The sequence below is a fragment of the Oncorhynchus mykiss genome, chromosome 25 (genome assembly GCF_013265735.2).
Source record: "Oncorhynchus mykiss isolate Arlee chromosome 25, USDA_OmykA_1.1, whole genome shotgun sequence".
NCBI lineage: Eukaryota > Metazoa > Chordata > Actinopteri > Salmoniformes > Salmonidae > Oncorhynchus > Oncorhynchus mykiss.
In genome coordinates, this window is record NC_048589.1 from 13170455 (window position 1) to 13187489 (window position 17035).

The following is a 17035-nucleotide window of genomic DNA, read 5'->3' on the forward strand; positions in this document are numbered from 1 at the left end:
GCGCATTGGTCCTCCGATCCTTCTCGCCTCTCCTCCTCAGACGAAGAGGAGGAAAACCATTACATGATCTAGATTTTTTTTTACCTCTGGTTGCACATTTAACATTAGGATAGAAATTAGGCAGAACTGATTTAAGTTTTCCACCGTGCGCATTGAAGCTCGTTTGGAGGTTTGTTAACACTGTGTCCAAAGAAGAACCAGATGTATACAGAATGCTGTTGTCTGCGTAGAGGTGGATCTGAGAATCACCAGCAGCAAGAGCGACATTGATATATACAGAGAAAAGAGTCAGCCCGGGAATTGAACCCTGTGTTAACTCCATAGAGACTGCCAGAGGTCCGGACAACAGGCCCTCCGATTTGACACATTGAACTCTATCTGAGAAGTAGTTGATGAACTAGGCGAGGCAGTCATTTGAGAAACCAAGGCTGTTGAGTCTGCCATGTGAATGCAGTGATTGACAGAGTCAAAAGCCTTGGCCAGGTCGATGAAGACGGCTGCACAGTACTGTCTTTTATCGATGACGGTTATGATATCTCCACCCTTTGCTTGTATGCCTCCTTGTCCACCAGTATCTGTCTTTTGATCTCACGTTGTGAGTTTCCCTAAAGATTTATCTGATTGTCACTCTCAAAATCACAAAAGTAGATAGGCTAACTCCACAACAATGCTTAAACCACATCAGTCTGACTTTCCAAGTCGATGAGCCTTGGTCCACCCAGGCCCATCCATATCTACACCCTGATGCAAACAGCCCATGATGACAATTGCGCGTCACAAATAGCCTACTAACCAACACTTTGGTCTAAACTTGTTCAATACCTGGTTTGCATACCATTGTTGTCTTAGTTAGCATTTACTGGTAGATATCATGAGTTGAAACGTCTTTCCAACCCTACCTGTTACCGAAGTCATTCATCTGTGAGCTGCACCATGGCAAAACCAGTTAACTTATTGTGGGAAGCTTGTGGATGGCTACCCAAAATGTTTGACCCAAGTTAAACAATTTAAAGGCAATGCTACCAACTACTAATTGAGTGTATGTAAACTTCTGACCCACTGGGAATGTGATGACAGAAATAAAAGCTGAAATAAATCATTCTCTCGACTATTATTCTGACATTTCACATTCTTAAAATAAAGTAGTGATCCTAACTGACCTAAGACAGGGAATTGTTACTAGGACTAAATATCAGGAATTGTGAAAAACTGAGTTTAAATATATTTGGCTAAGGTGTTTATAAACTTCCGACTTCAACTGTATCTAATTATGAGGTTGGGAACCTATCTAGCCGGCTAGATAAAGCCAAATTCATGAAAATGCTAGGTGGATGGTTTTGCAGAGAAACAACAAAATACTTATTTTATGTTTTGTTTAAAGAAGGAATCAAGAGGCTACATAGCTTAATCAAATGAATTTACAACATACCTCCTGCGAGTCCTTGCCTGGTAATCCTTGTCTGGTCCAGTCAGTGTACCCTCTCCGCAAAATACCGCTGGCAGATATTTCCTATAAATAATTATGATAGAATGTGGGCTAAAAATGAAGTTTAGTCATTCATTTAACATCGGAAAAATGCAAATAAACAGGACAAATCTGAGGGGGCACATGCCCTTGTATGAGCATGATGCCACTGTCCACTTAGCCACTGGGAGGATGCTCTTGTGCATCCTCTGCTTTAGTAGGTAATTAAGGAGAGGAGGACACTCCTCTGTTCAGCTACTAACTCATTTATACTATCTTCGACCCCTCTTCGACCCCTCAGAGGAGGACGGAGGAGTCAAGGAGAGGATGGAATAGCCGCGGGAAGATGTTTTGAGTAGGGTGTGCTGGCTGAAAAAAAATCAAATTTTTAATAAAGTTACTACTTTTCCAATATTTCTCTATTTTCTTTCTCTTTGCATTGTTGGGAATGGCGCGTAAGGTAAGCATTTCACTGTTAGTTTACACCTGTTGTTTACGAAGCATGTGATTAATAAAATTGTATTTGATTTCAAAGAACTCCATCTCCACCGCAGCACCAGCACCCCTACTTCCTGCGGCTATGGCGGATGGGCTTTAGACCAATAGAGAATCTCCCAATGCCAACCATAAGAACACAGTGATAGACATTTTAAATGCTACTGCTCTTTCACCATTTCAGCTACAAACATTAAAACAACTTCAACATTTTCAAAACGTTATAAATTTGAACTATTTACATTTTCATGAATTAGCACAAATAACACACCAACAGTAATATTATAGGCCTAACTCTAGAACCTTTCAAGCTAGAGACACCCAAACAACTTTCACCCGTTCCAGCTATCCTTTTCTATCATCCATATTACTTCAAGACAAGCTAGCAAGCACACACATTTACTTTAGAAAAGTATTCAGTTGACCTTAGTCACTGCCGGTGAATTTTTGCTTCCATGTAAGTCCAATAGGTCTACTACTATGGACGGGGAATGGACATATGAACAGAATTGCGTTGTGGTAATGCTTATATTTACCGCAAGAGGTCGCTATAAGAGCTGCTTATCTGAATAACTTTTCTTTGCCATTTACCATGCAAAATATTCCCATAAAAATATTTTGAACAACATAATCTAGACTAACTATATAATTATTATTGTTCAAAAAATGTCCCCATCGTGCTCATGGAATCAACCTTCTCTGAGGAGGAAGGTAGAGAGAATAATTGTGTCAAACTCTTCTAATTGGAAACCAGTGAATTCATATCAAAAGACAATGATTATAAACACAAAGGCTATTTGTATTGCTGACAGGTACACCCTAAAACGTATAAGAGGTCTCAGAGGTGTAGTTTACGGGATGTTTCTGATAAACTGTAGGTTTCCATTTGATTGGAAGGCTGTACAGGTGGTTTGGGAGATGCGCAGTGTTGCCCAACGTCACACTCGGTGGTGGTATAAAATCCCCTGTGTTTGTTCCTCCAGTCATTTGTCTTGAGAAAACAGCAAGGCATAGAGCTACATTACGCGCAATTGTTGCAGGGAAGAAACCAATAACAAGATGACTAAAATGGTGATGGCTTACATTGGGTTTCTTCTCCTTGCCATGCATTTTTCATCACAGGTAAGAACTTTTCCTCTTAAATGTCCTTTTTACCATGTTTCGTTTCAGGTGAACCCAAATTTGAATTAGGCTACCCATTTCACTGGAACGCAAATGCATTTCAACAGGACAGGTGCAACATTTTAATATGGCTTATTAATCAGACAAATTTGTTACCATAAATCTAGTGTAATTTTCGACATTGACTGTTTTTCTCATTGACAAGCTAATGATGACGCGTATAATTGATCTCAAGATGTTTTCAGTCGGTATGATTGACATGTTGGCAAAATCTAGCGTTCCAGCGCATTGTGGAACGGTGACGCCTCTTCAGATAGGCTACTGAATCCTTGATCTAACGTTACAACGACATGCGTAGGCTGGCTAATGTAATTTGAGCGGGATGGTTTATATTTTTAATTCTCCACTGCGCAATTCAAATGCAGGAAGTTGCCCATGATCCTATAGGCTTTGGAAACCATTGTCCACAAGGTGATGGCACTTACATGTATTAAGATTTCTAAGGTGCATTTTGTTGTAACATATTGCCATAGGGCTATTGTATTTTTACTGCCTAGGCTACTCCGTGTGCCTAGCTGAACGTTGGCCTTTTTTAAAATTAGTCGTACGAAAGTGAAGTCCAATTGATAGTTGTCCCGACTCGTCAAATGTTTCAGGTTTACGTGTTTTTCACATGTGACAAGCACCTCTTGCTCTCCTGTTTTAGGTCCACGCTCAAAACACTACCACACAGTCCCCTGCCATGAATGCTACGACCAAATCTGGCAGTGGGAGTTCCAACATGACCAAGATGCCCGACGTCACCAAGAACAACAACATTGCCAAAGGAGCCAGTGCATCCTTGCAGTCCAGCTCGGTTGCGCTCATCATACCCATCATGGTGGGGGGCTCTCTACAGGGGCGCTTCTAGAGGGCTGTTGCAGCAGTGAACCAACACCGGCAAGACTTTAACATCCCCGGCCTAGATGGGGTAAACTGTTTCACAAAGATCACATTTTTTAAAAATAAATAATCAGGAAGGCAGTCATGTGCGCTCCTAACCGAAGAGATTCGGTGGAGTTGCGTGCAGGAGGAGAACCCATTTCTACTTCACTGATGGGAATTGTTATTTGCCCTTACACCTTCCGGCCGCTTCAAACCAGTAGGCCTTCACACCTCGCACACTGGCCCCATGCCCATAGGCTGAACTGTACGGTCCTCTCCATGGAGGCAGTCCATGATGAGTATGTACTGTACGGAACTCTGCTCTTTGAACCGTTTGGTCCCGCTGTTCCTGTGTAAACACCAGGGGGTAGTTTAGTAATTTGTTAGGAAGTTAAAATATCTAAAGAAATGTTGGGTGAGGCACTTTGAAAATAAGGTATAAATGAATCTGTGGCACATGCACGAACAGTGGCATTTCTGCACCTGCAGTGGGTACTTTGTCAGAGGCTTGATGTACACTTGATTCATTTCTAGAATATGGAATTGTATGAGTTAGCATATGTGATATTTAATTGTCTAAATCAGTGATGTGATATGCTCAGATTTGTTTTTAAGGCCAGGTTCAATAAACCTTTGAAATGTAGGATACTTGTGACAATTTTCTTGTATAATAAAAATACTATAACATAATGTTTCTCCTCCTGTCTCTAAATTCTGAAGCTTGACCTGCCAAGTAATTTGCTCTGTTCCACTTGTGTCCAGCCCCTTTATTGATCACGTAGCTGAACCCAGGGATTTCCTGAAGTAGACTTGGTTTGATGTGCCACAATTTAAATCCTTATTTTAGAATGGGGTATAGGAATGTTCACCTTTGGCCAGTTGTAGCATTTATGCCATGTCAACTAGGACATGACTTGCATTCCTTGTGGCCAAAACAGGTCCGTTTCCTGACAGTTGACTCTGTTGTAGGCTGCTTTAATTAGTTTACTTTACCCTAGCTACATTCTCTTGTGACCAGTCATTTACAAACTAGCCTACAAAGATGTTCAGGGGAAGGCTGGCTGTAAGGTATACATGAACTGAAACTAATAGTTTCTTGACACTGGGTCTTGCTGGTTGGCTCTCAGCCAAAGGGGTTCTTAGACTGGTGACATTCATCCCAGAAGTCTAAACTGGGGGTTTCTAAGCTATGTTGTGTGGTTATAAGGTCATACCAAGGATAATTTTGATATTTCACAACGCCCTTGAATCAGACAATGAAATTATTTGACATTACTGCTATTAGTCCATACAGATTGACACCAGTTTTGTTCTCAAGTGTCAGATCAGGGAACATTTTAACGTCGAACCCTTTTTTTTTTTTTTGGCACTAAACAATTTATTTTCAGATGATACTCGGACCTTCAGGTGAGGTGTTTGAGTCTCACCTTTCCAGAGGCTTCATAGTGTGTAGAGGCTGTTCAAACAGTCCCAAAAGATGCTTGTGGGGGTTGTGAAGAAATTAACTGACACTGGATGTGATAAGACTTTTTTTTTTCTCTCCCTAGGATGTGTCATGGTCTAACACCTTTCACATAGGCAGATGTGGATAATTTGAACTTTTAACTTGATTTATGGGGATTGAATGCTAATTGATCTTAGGGGGTTTGAAAGGAGGCTGTAGATTGTGGCAATAGTCTAATTTTAAATTTAAACCAATTTGTTTTATTTTTTGGGGACTACCTGTTTGGCATGTTATTTTGGTATTAATGTTTCACATGTTAAAATAAATTAAAGCTGCATACAAACATGGTCTCTTTTGCTTGAGTAAGACTGCTCCAATGTAGGTATTTCAGCCTAGCTCAGTACTCTGTGGTGGTTGGGCAGCCAGTGGAAAATACGGAGTGTAGGTAATGTTCTCTAGTTGTGCCACGATTAGCTCAGTGTTCTGTCACTGCCAAGTCTAAGGGTAGACCTAGAAATTTCAAGCCCCTTGGGTGCTGCCATAGTTACATTATTAAGTGCCCATCCAAAAAGGCTCAGTCATCCGCCACAGAAAGGGATGTCAAATCACTATCTACAGTAGCTTTGATTGGACTGTCAACATCATACTTTCAAAATCTGAGCTAGCAGCTATGAATCAAGTCGACAATCTACTGGCAAAACCTTTTTAATCCTTGTCATATTAAGACAAGTTATAGTGTATCGGTGCTCATCGGCCATTGGACATAAACATTGTTGGAAATTGCAAATTCAACAATGAGTGGTTTGGAAGGAATCAGGGACAGTGTTGGGACTGCTGTTGGTACAGCTTTATGTAGTCCCTAACAGTTTGTGGGCACCGTTTGTCACTGTTATAGTGCAATTCATGTATTGTTTAGTGTTGTGTAGTGGCTTTGCTCTCATGCATCTCACTATTGTTTGTTTTTTTGCCCCACCAAGATTTACATGCTAACATCACCACTGGTTCCAATCGAGTAGTTTTGTGTCCCTCTTCTCCCTGTGAGAAAAGCATCTTATCAGTTACCTAAACCACCTACACCATGGATTCTATGCATCAACCATATGGGTTCATCTCCTTAAATCCTTGTTTTCCTGCTTCTGATGAGCGACGCTCCGTCAAGGTGTATTGGTTGGCAGCAAGATACAGGTGCCTGATGGTTTGCACCAGTTCATTTACACCTTCAGTCGGAATCAGAACTTTGCCATAGATGTGCGGAAGTGTTGTTCAAGAAACAAAACAAATCACATCAAGATGAAACAAGTCCCTCTGACATTTCTACATGAGCATCGCTAAAAGGCAGTGGTGGGCCGTCAGGGCCAGCAAGGCCTTCTCTGCTGGCCTAAACATCATCAGAATATATATATATATACACATTTTTAATATATTTTCCCACAAATATGTATCCAATTATTCCCCAGAGTAAGAGTTATACTCTTCATTTCATAGCTTTCCTCTTGGTTGCACTGCTTCCAGCCCCAGGTTGAGATTTGGAGGGCTGGTCTTTATGTTAGATCTTTTATCCAATCATATTCAGCCATCATGTGTTGCCAGGGGTCTAAAATCTGCCCTCAGGCCTTCAGAATCAACAGTGCGGGCACTTGTAGCTTAAAGTGAATGGAAATTAAAATTTAGTGTCAACCAATCAGCTTTAGAGTTGACTATTGTACGCCCGCTGGCTGGCTGGCTCCAGTGTTACACATGAGCCAGCTAGCAGGCGTAGTGGGTGCATGTCTTTTGATTGGATTACCAATATTGAGAGGCAAGTCCTATGGGCAGGTCTATGCAGAACCTCAGAACTAGGAAACTGAATTTGTTAAACAAATTAATTTGCGTACTACTAAGCTGTTTTTTCAACCCACAATGGCGGAAGGAGGAGAAGATATCGATTTGGTCGAGAATATAATTATAACGGCATTCTCAAGACGTACTTTTCAAGAAAAGTTAGACATTGTAAGGAGAGGTCGCCCGACGCCGACTCTACAAAGCCTGTCACAGGCGGGAAACTTGAGTTGTCTAACCAAGGCAGCAACGAGACACCAAAGTACGGCTGGGCACTTACAAGCAATGGTGCTTTTGAAAACTTTTGGGGACACACGAGTGGATCTACAGCTCAACGAACAAGTGCGCAGGGCAACGGAGCTGCACAATGAAAAGGTGAAGAAAAATAGGGAAATATTGAAAAGACTCATTGATTGTGTCATGTTTTTGGGTAAACAGGAACTGTATTTTTTGGGGGGGGTCTTAAAGCTCAAAGTTTGTGGACCAGAAATGGATAGAAGAAGAATATTAATATAACTCTGTTGCACTCGACTATGTTCTTGCCTATTAGTTGAACTGTACTGTATTGTACTCTTCCCCTGCAATTCTCTGAATAAAAATGTCAATTTCAAGGTGACGCAAAATCAAATCAAATTTTATTTGTCACATACACATGGTTAGCAGATGTTAATGCGAGTGTAGCGAAATGCTTGTGCTTCTAGTTCCGACAATGCAGTAATAACCAACAAGTAATCTAACTAACAATTCCAAAACTACTGTCTTGTACACAGTGTAAGGGGATAAAGAATATGTACATAAGGATATATGAATGAGTGATGGTACAGAGTAGCATAGGCAAGATACAGTAGATGGTATCGAGTACAGTATATACATATGAGATGAGTATGTAAACAAAGTGGCATAGTTAAAGTGGCTAGTGATACATGTATTACATAAGGATACAGTCGATGATATAGAGTACAGTATATACGTATGCATATGAGATGAATAATGTAGAGTAAGTAACATTATATAAGGTAGCATTGTTTAAAGTGGCTAGTGATATATTTACATCATTTCCCATCAATTCCCATTATTAAAGTGGCTGGAGTTGAGTCAGTGTCAGTGTGTTGGCAGCAGCCACTCAATGTTAGTGGTGGCTGTTTAACAGTCTGATGGCCTTGAGATAGAAGCTGTTTTTCAGTCTCTCGGTCCCAGCTTTGATGCACCTGTACTGACCTCGCCTTCTGGATGATAGCGGGGTGAACAGGCAGTGGCTCGGGTGGTTGATGTCCTTGATGATCTTTATGGCCTTCCTGTGACATCGGGTGGTGTAGGTGTCCTGGAGGGCAGGTAGTTTGCCCCCGGTGATGCGTTGTGCAGACCTCACCACCCTCTGGAGAGCCTTACGGTTGAGGGCGGAGCAGTTGCCGTACCAGGCGGTGATACAGCCCGCCAGGATGCTCTCGATTGTGCATCTGTAGAAGTTTGTGAGTACTTTTGGTGACAAGCCGAATTTCTTCAGCCTCCTGAGGTTGAAGAGGCGCTGCTGCGCCTTCTTCACAATGCTGTCTGTGTGAGTGGACCAATTCAGTTTGTTTGTGATGTGTATGCCGAGGAACTTAAAACTTGCTACCCTCTCCACTACTGTTCCATCGATGTGGATAGGGGGGTGTTCCCTCTGCTGTTTCCTGAAGTCCACAATCATCTCCTTAGTTTTGTTGACGTTGAGTGTGAGGTTATTTTCCTGACACCACACTCCGAGGGCCCTCACCTCCTCCCTGTAGGCCGTCTCGTCGTTGTTGGTAATCAAGCCTACCACTGTTGTGTCGTCCGCAAACTTGATGATTGAGTTGGAGGCGCGCGTGGCCACGCAGTCGTGGGTGAACAGGGAGTACAGGAGAGGGCTCAGAACGCACCCTTGTGGGGCCCCAGTGTTGAGGATCAGCGGGGAGGAGATGTTGTTGCCTACCCTCACCACCTGGCGGCGGCCCGTCAGGAAGTCCAGTACCCAGTTGCACAGGGCGGGGTCGAGACCCAGGGTCTCGAGCTTGATGACGAGCTTGGAGGGTACTATGGTGTTGAATGCCAAGCTGTAGTCAATGAACAGCATTCTCACATAGGTATTCCTCTTGTCCAGATGGGTTAGGGCGGTGTGCAGTGTGGTTGAGATTGCATCGTCTGTGGACCTATTTGGGCGGTAAGCAAATTGGAGTGGGTCTAGGGTGTCAGGTAGGGTGGAGGTGATATGGTCCTTGACTAGTCTCTCAAAGCACTTCATGATGACGGAAGTGAGTGCTACGGGGCGGTAGTCGTTTAGCTCAGTTACCTTAGCTTTCTTGGGAACAGGAACAATGGTGGCCCTCTTGAAGCATGTGGGAACAGCAGACTGGTATAGGGATTGATTGAATATGTCCGTAAACACACCGGCCAGCTGGTCTGCGCATGCTCTGAGGGCGCGGCTGGGGATGCCGTCTGGGCCTGCAGCCTTGCGAGGGTTAACACGTTTAAATGTCTTACTCACCTCGGCTGCAGTGAAGGAGAGACCGCATGTTTTCGTTGCAGGCCGTGTCAGTGGCACTGTATTGTCCTCAAAGTGGGCAAAAAAGTTATTTAGTCTGCCTGGGAGCAGGACATCCTGGTCCGTGACTGGGCTGGATTTCTTCCTGTAATCCGTGATTGACTGTAGACCCTGCCACATGCCTCTTGTGTCTGAGCCGTTGAATTGAGATTCTACTTTGTCTCTGTACTGACGCTTAGCTTGTTTGATAGCCTTGCGGAGGGAATAGCTGCACTGTTTGTATTCGGTCATGTTACCAGACACCTTGCCCTGATTAAAAGCAGTGGTTCGCGCTTTCAGTTTCACGCGAATGCTGCCATCAATCCACGGTTTCTGGTTAGGGAATGTTTTAATCGTTGCTATGGGAACGACATCTTCAACGCACGTTCTAATGAACTCACACACCGAATCAGCGTATTCGTCAATGTTGTTGTCTGACGCAATACGAAACATGTCCCAGTCCACGTGGTGGAAGCAGTCTTGGAGTGTGGAGTCAGCTTGGTCGGACCAGCGTTGGACAGACCTCAGCGTGGGAGCCTCTTGTTTTAGTTTATGTCTGTAGGCAGGGATCAACAAAATGGAGTCGTGGTCAGCTTTTCCGAAAGGGGGGCGGGGCAGGGCCTTATATGCGTCGCGGAAGTTAGAGTAACAATGATCCAAGGTCTTTCCACCCCTGGTTGCGCAATCGATATGCTGATAAAATTTAGGGAGTCTTGTTTTCAGATTAGCCTTGTTAAAATCCCCAGCTACAATGAATGCAGCCTCCGGATGAATGGTTTCCAGTTTGCAAAGAGTTAAATAAAGTTCGTTCAGAGCCATCGATGTGTCTGCTTGGGGGGGGATATATACGGCTGTGATTATAATCGAAGAGAATTCTCTTGGTAGATAATGCGGTCTACATTTGATTGTGAGGAATTCTAAATCAGGTGAACAGAAGGATTTGAGTTCCTGTATGTTTCTTTCATCACACCATGTCACGTTAGTCATAAGGCATACGCCCCCGCCCCTCTTCTTACCAGAAAGATGTTTGTTTCTGTCTGCGCGATGTGTGGAGAAACCCGTTGGCTGCACCGCTTCGGATAGAGTCTCTCCAGTGAGCCACGTTTCCGTGAAGCAAAGAACGTTACAGTCTCTGATGTCCCTCTGGAATGCTACCCTTGCTCGGATTTCATCAACCTTGTTGTCAAGAGACTGGACATTGGCAAGAAGAATGCTAGGGAGTGGTGCACGGTGTGCCCGTCTCCGGAGTCTGACCAGAAGACCGCCTCGTTTCCCTCTTTTTCTGAGTTGTTTTTTTTTGGGGTCGCTGCATGGAATCCACTCCGTTGTCCTGTTTGTAAGGCAGAACACAGGATCCGCGTCGCGAAAAACATATTCTTGGTAGTACTGATGGTGAGTTGATGCTGATCTTATATTCAGTAGTTCTTCTCGACTGTATGTAATGAAACCTAAGATGACCTGGGGTACTAATGTAAGAAATAACACGTAAAAAAACAAAAAACTGCATAGTTTCCTAGGAACGCGAAGCGAGGCGGCCATCTCTGTCGGCGCCGGAAGTCCGCTATCGCCTGGTTATACTGCGTTTCTGTCTAAATGTATAGTGTCTAGAGCCATGGCATCATAATGATGGTAATAAGAGGTGGATTAATTTGGGTGGGACTGTGTAGGACCTCACCTCCCTTATTCTACTCGTCCTCTGGTGATGTAGAGGTTAACCCAGGCCCTGTAGCCCCCAGTTTCACTCCTATTCCCCAGGCGCTATAATTGGTTAACTTCTGTAACCGTGAAAGCCTTAGTTTCATGCATGTTAACATCAGAAGCCAACTCCATACATTGTTTTATTCACTTCTTTAGCACACTCCGCCAACCCTGATGTCCTAGCCGTGTCTGAATCCTGGCTTAGGATGGCCACCAAAAATTCTGAAAGTTCCATCCCCAATTACATTTTCCACCAAGATGGAACTGCCAAAGGGGGTGGAGTTGCAATCTACTGCAGAGAGAGTCTGCAGAGTTCTGTCATGCTATCCAGGCCTGTGCCCAAACAGTTATTCCTCCTACTTAAAAAAATAAAAAATATATATCTTACTGTTGCCGCTTGTTATAGACTCCCCTCAGCCCCCAGCTGTGCCTTGGACACCATATGTGAATGAATTACCCCCCCATTCATCTTCAGTTCATACTGTTAGGTGACCTAAACTGGGATATGCTTAACACCACGGCCGTCCCACAATCCAAGCTAGATGCCCTCAATCTCACACAAATTATCAAGGAAACTACCAGGTACAACCCTAAATCTGTCAATGCAGGCACCCTCATAGATATCATCCTGACCAACCTGCCCTCTAAATACACATCTGCTGTCTTCAACCAGGATCTCAGCGATCACTGTCTGTGTCCGTAATGGGTCCGCGGTCAAACGTTCCCTAAAACATTTCAGTGAGCAGGCCTTTCTAATCGACCTGGCCAGGTAGCCTGGAAGGAAATTGACCTCATTTCGTCTGTAGAGGATGCCTGGTTATTCTTTAAAGTGCTTTACTCACCATCTTAAATAAGCATGCCCCATTCAAAAAATGTAGAACTAAGAACAGATATAGCCCTTGGTTCACTCCAGACTTGACTGCCCTTGACCAGCACAAAAACATCCTGTGGCGTACTGCATTAGCATCGAATAGCCCCCGCAATTTGCAAATTTTCAGGGAAGTTAGGAACCAATATACAGCGGGGCAAAAAATTATTTAACATCTCACAGCAAGAACTGGGAAGTCTGGTGCAGTCCATGAGGAGGAGATACACTGCAGAACTTAATGCAGCTTGTGGCCACACCAGATATTGACTGTTACTGTTACTTTTGATTTTGATCCCCCCTTTGTTCAGGGACACATTATTCAATTTCTGTTAGTCACATGTCTGTGGAACTTGTTCAGTTTATGTCTGTTGTTGAATCTTGTTATGTTAATACAAATATTTACACTTGTTAATTTTGTTTATACAGTTGAAGTCAGAAGTTTACATACACTTAGGTCATTAAAACTCGTTTTTCAACCACTCCACAAATTTCTTGTCAACAAACTAGTTTTGGCAAGTCAGTTGGGACATCTACTTTGTGCATGAGACAAGTAATTTTTCCAACAATTGTTTACAGACAGATTACTTAACTTATAATTCACTGTATCACAGTTCCAGTGGGTCAGACGTTTACATACACTAGGTTGACTGTGCCTTTAAACAGCTTGGAAAATTCCAGAAAACAATGTCATGGCTTTAGAAGCTTCTGATAGGCTAATTGACATCATTTGAGTCAATTGGAGGTGGACCTGTGGATGTATTTCAAGGCCTACCTTCAAACTCAATCCCTCTTTGCTTGACATCATGGGAAAATCTAAAGAAATCAGCCAAGACCTCAGGAAATAAATTGTAGACCACAAGTCTGGTTCATTATTGGGAGCAATTTCCAAATGCCTGAAGGTACCACGTTCATCTATACAAACAATAGTACGCAAGTATATACACCACGCAGCCGTCATACCGCTCAGGAAGGAGACTCATTCTGTCTCCTAGAAATTAACATACTGTGGTGCGAAAAGTGCAAATCAATCCCAGAACAACAGCAAAGGACCTTGTGAAGATGCTGGAGGAAACGGTTACAAAAGTATCTATATCCACAGTAAAACGAGTCCGATATCGACATAACATGAAGGAAGAAGCCACTTCTTCAAAACTGCCATAAACAAACTGAAATCTGCACATGGGGACAAAGATCGCACTTTTTGGAGAAATTTCCTCTGGTTAAATGAAACAAAAATAGAACTGTTTGGCCATATTGACCATCGTTATGTTTGGAGAAAAAAGTGGGAAGCTTGCAAGCTGAAGAACAACATCCCAACCGTGAAGCACGGGAGTGGCAGCATCATGTTGTGGGGGTGCTTTGCTGCAGGAGAGACTGGTGCACTTCAGAAAATAGATGGCATCATGAGGTAGGATAATTGTGGATATAATGAAGCAACAGCTCAAGACATCAGTCAGGAAGTTAAAGCTTGGTCGCAAATGGGTCTTCCAAATGGACAATGACCCCAAGCATACTTCCAAAGTTGTGGCAAAATGGCTTAAGGACAACAAAGTCAATGTATTGGAGTGGCCATCACAAAGCCCTGACCTCAATCCCATAGAATATTTGTGGGCAGAACTGAAAAATCATGCACGAGCAAGGAGGCCTACAAAACCTGACTCAGTTACACCAGCTTTGTCAGGAGGAATGGGACAAAATTCTCCCAATTTAATGTGGGAAGCTTAAAACGCTACCCAAAACGTTTGACCCAAGTTAAACAATTTAAAGGCAATGCTACCAAATACTAATTGAGTGTATGTAAACTTCTGACCCACTGTGAATGTGATGAAAGAAATAAAAGCTGAAATAAATACATTTGATTTATAAAGAAATACATTTTATTAAAGAAAGAAATAAATTTTACTCTGACATTTCACAGTCTTAAAATAAAGTGGTGATCCTAACTGACCTAAGAGGGAATTTGTTATATAATAAAAACAAAATCACAGTTCAGGAACTGAGTTTAAATGGTTAAGGTGTATGTCAGACTTCAACTGTATGTCCTGTAATGGTTCTAAGTTATTGAGTTTTCAAAATCAAACGTGTTGGTTTCCGTGGTGACCCAAGGAGACTAAGGTTTTATGATTCATTTTCTGCCTTTGAAGATCATTACCTCAGTCACAACAGAACCTTTCCATGCATGTCACTGACCATTTCCACTCACTTGGAAAGGAAGGTTTTACATATGCCCCAGTGGTGGACCACTTCTTTACCACGCTGTGCTGTGATAACAAGCACCAAGGATGGTTGAACTAAACTCCTGATAACTTTTAGTTATTTTAAAGGTTGAGAGGGAGCATTTTTATTTATTCGTTATTTTACCAGGTAAGATGACTGAGAACACATTCTAATTTGCAGCAATGACCTGGGGAATAGTTACAGGGGATGAATGAGCCAATTGTAAACTGGGGATTATTAGGTGACCGTGATGGTTTGAGGGCCAGATTGGGAATTTTGCCAGGACACAGGGGTTAACACCCCTACTCTTACGATAAGTGCCATGGGATCTTTAATGACCTCAGAGTGTCAGGACACCCGTTTAACGTCCAGATCCGAAAGACGGCACCCTACACAGGGCAGTGTCCCCAATCACTGCCCTGGGGTATTGGTATATTTTTTTAGACCAGAGAAAAGAGTGCCTCCTACTGGCCCTCCAACACCACTTCCAGCAGCATCTGTTCTCCCATCCAGGAACTGACCAGTACCAACCCTGCTTAGCTTCAGAAGCAAGCCAGCAGAGGTATGCAGGGTGGTATGCTGCTGACTAGAACCAGTGTAATTAGAACCAGTGTAAACCCGATTTTCCTTTGGGGGCATGTTGGGGAGGGAGCCCATTCTGAAAGGTCAGCTGATAGCCTCAGGGAGCAAACAACAGTCTTGCCCTTTATTATTGCTCATGCAGTAAAAATTAATGACCCAGTGAATTTGCTTTGACATAAAAAGGCAACAAGCACTTATCAACTATCCCATATACAAATACATCCATACACCCAGGTATGCAAACACCATCCAGACTGACCGTATCCCCCTTTCCCTTTCCCAGTCTTCATAGCTGTGGAAACTTCCTCCTATCCTGATCACATGACAAAAGCCTCATTGTCCCTCCAAGGCTTGCATCCTACCTGTGTCAAAGGTAGATTCAACTCAAGGGCTTTCTTCTAAAATCTCCTCTCCTGGCTCTCTGTCTGTCTTTTATTTCCCACCACTACTCTATTATATGTTGAATCCAGAAATGGGGTCCTCAACTACTTTCCTAGTCCTTCAGCCTCTCTTTCTCGCTTTCTTCCCTTAGTTCATTACGACCACATGTGCATGCTTTCTCGAAACTGGGGACTGTTGTTTGGGGTGACGTGGAGAGTTGGGTTTGGCCACTTTCACTCTAGTCATCATTACATGACCACTTCAATCCAGTGTGTTACACTCTCTTTAAGCCCGACCCCCCCTGCAACACCACCCACCCAAATCCTACCTGAAACCTGTTGAGAAACCTGAGTGGAGGTGTGGGGAGTATAGGTTGAGGATTAAAAGCAAGTAAAAGGAAGAGAGAGAAGGGGAAAGGGGAGGAGAGGAAGGGTGGAGGGGGTTGGGAGGTATGCTATCAGAGTGGGAAGGAACATAGAGGGCAGGTGGGGGTATATGGTCAGCCTGAAAGGTGAAGGACACTATGAACCCTCACCACTTAACCAGAACCCCATGCAGGGTCCTTGAGCCAGGAATCAGCATTCCAGAAACTACCAGACGAAACCGCCGCCATGAAAAAATACTATAGGATATAAAAACTATTGTATTCGCTGTAGTGTTTTTATGGACATTACTGTAGTATTCACTGTAACATTTACTGTAGGATACTGTACTGTTTACAGTTAATTATAGTATAAATACTGTAGTAAAAGAAAACTACTATATACTGTACTATAATAATTAATGGAGTGTTTTTGCAAATTGTAGTATACTGTAGTATTTACTGTAGTGTTTTATGGCGAGAATGACTGTAGTATACTGTAGTACTTATTACTGTAGTTTTGTTGTTTTGACAACACTGCAGAACACCTGCCATATGCATATGCACACATACTCAGCTGTGGGGCGTACAAGACCTGAATTTCATATAATTTTCTAGACATCAATGTAGCTGTAAAACAAATACCAGAATGTAACTTCAAATAAAATAAATCAATGTTGGCTACAGCAGAACACAGTTATGAGAATATATAGGCCTCCTGCCTATGTGATAATATGAAGCACATATTCAGATTACCTTCACAGTACAGAACAAGTTTGTAAAGGAAGTTCCTACCTTAGTTTTCAAAACCTCCTACAATGACTCTCCACATGTCAAATCCATTTAACTCCTGAGAGTCAATATCTTGCTCAAAGCCATGAGCGGGCCTGTGGCTGTGATGTTTAGCGTCCTTCTAAGGTTGTTCTGAAGACTCTGGCTGTAGTGTCTATTTTTTCATTTTGAGTGTTAACTATAACCTGGGTGTCCGCTTAAGCTTTGTCTACAAGGCTTGCTGCCACAAAATACACCTGTTGATAAAATCGTTTTTCTTTTTACCTCTGAGACATAGAATGTCAACTTACTGTACATTCCACTCACTCTTTTGCTAGTTTAATCCCTAC

General features: G+C 42.8%; 1 long non-coding RNA gene across 1 annotated transcript; it reads left to right on the plus strand.

Annotated features, from left to right (window-relative positions):
* Window positions 1-2925: 2925 nt before the first annotated feature.
* Window positions 2926-4696, plus strand: LOC110505373. The gene is made up of 2 exons (XR_002470746.2): window positions 2926-3082; window positions 3789-4696. It is a non-coding gene; the product is annotated as an uncharacterized LOC110505373 (long non-coding RNA).
* Window positions 4697-17035: the final 12339 nt, after the last annotated feature.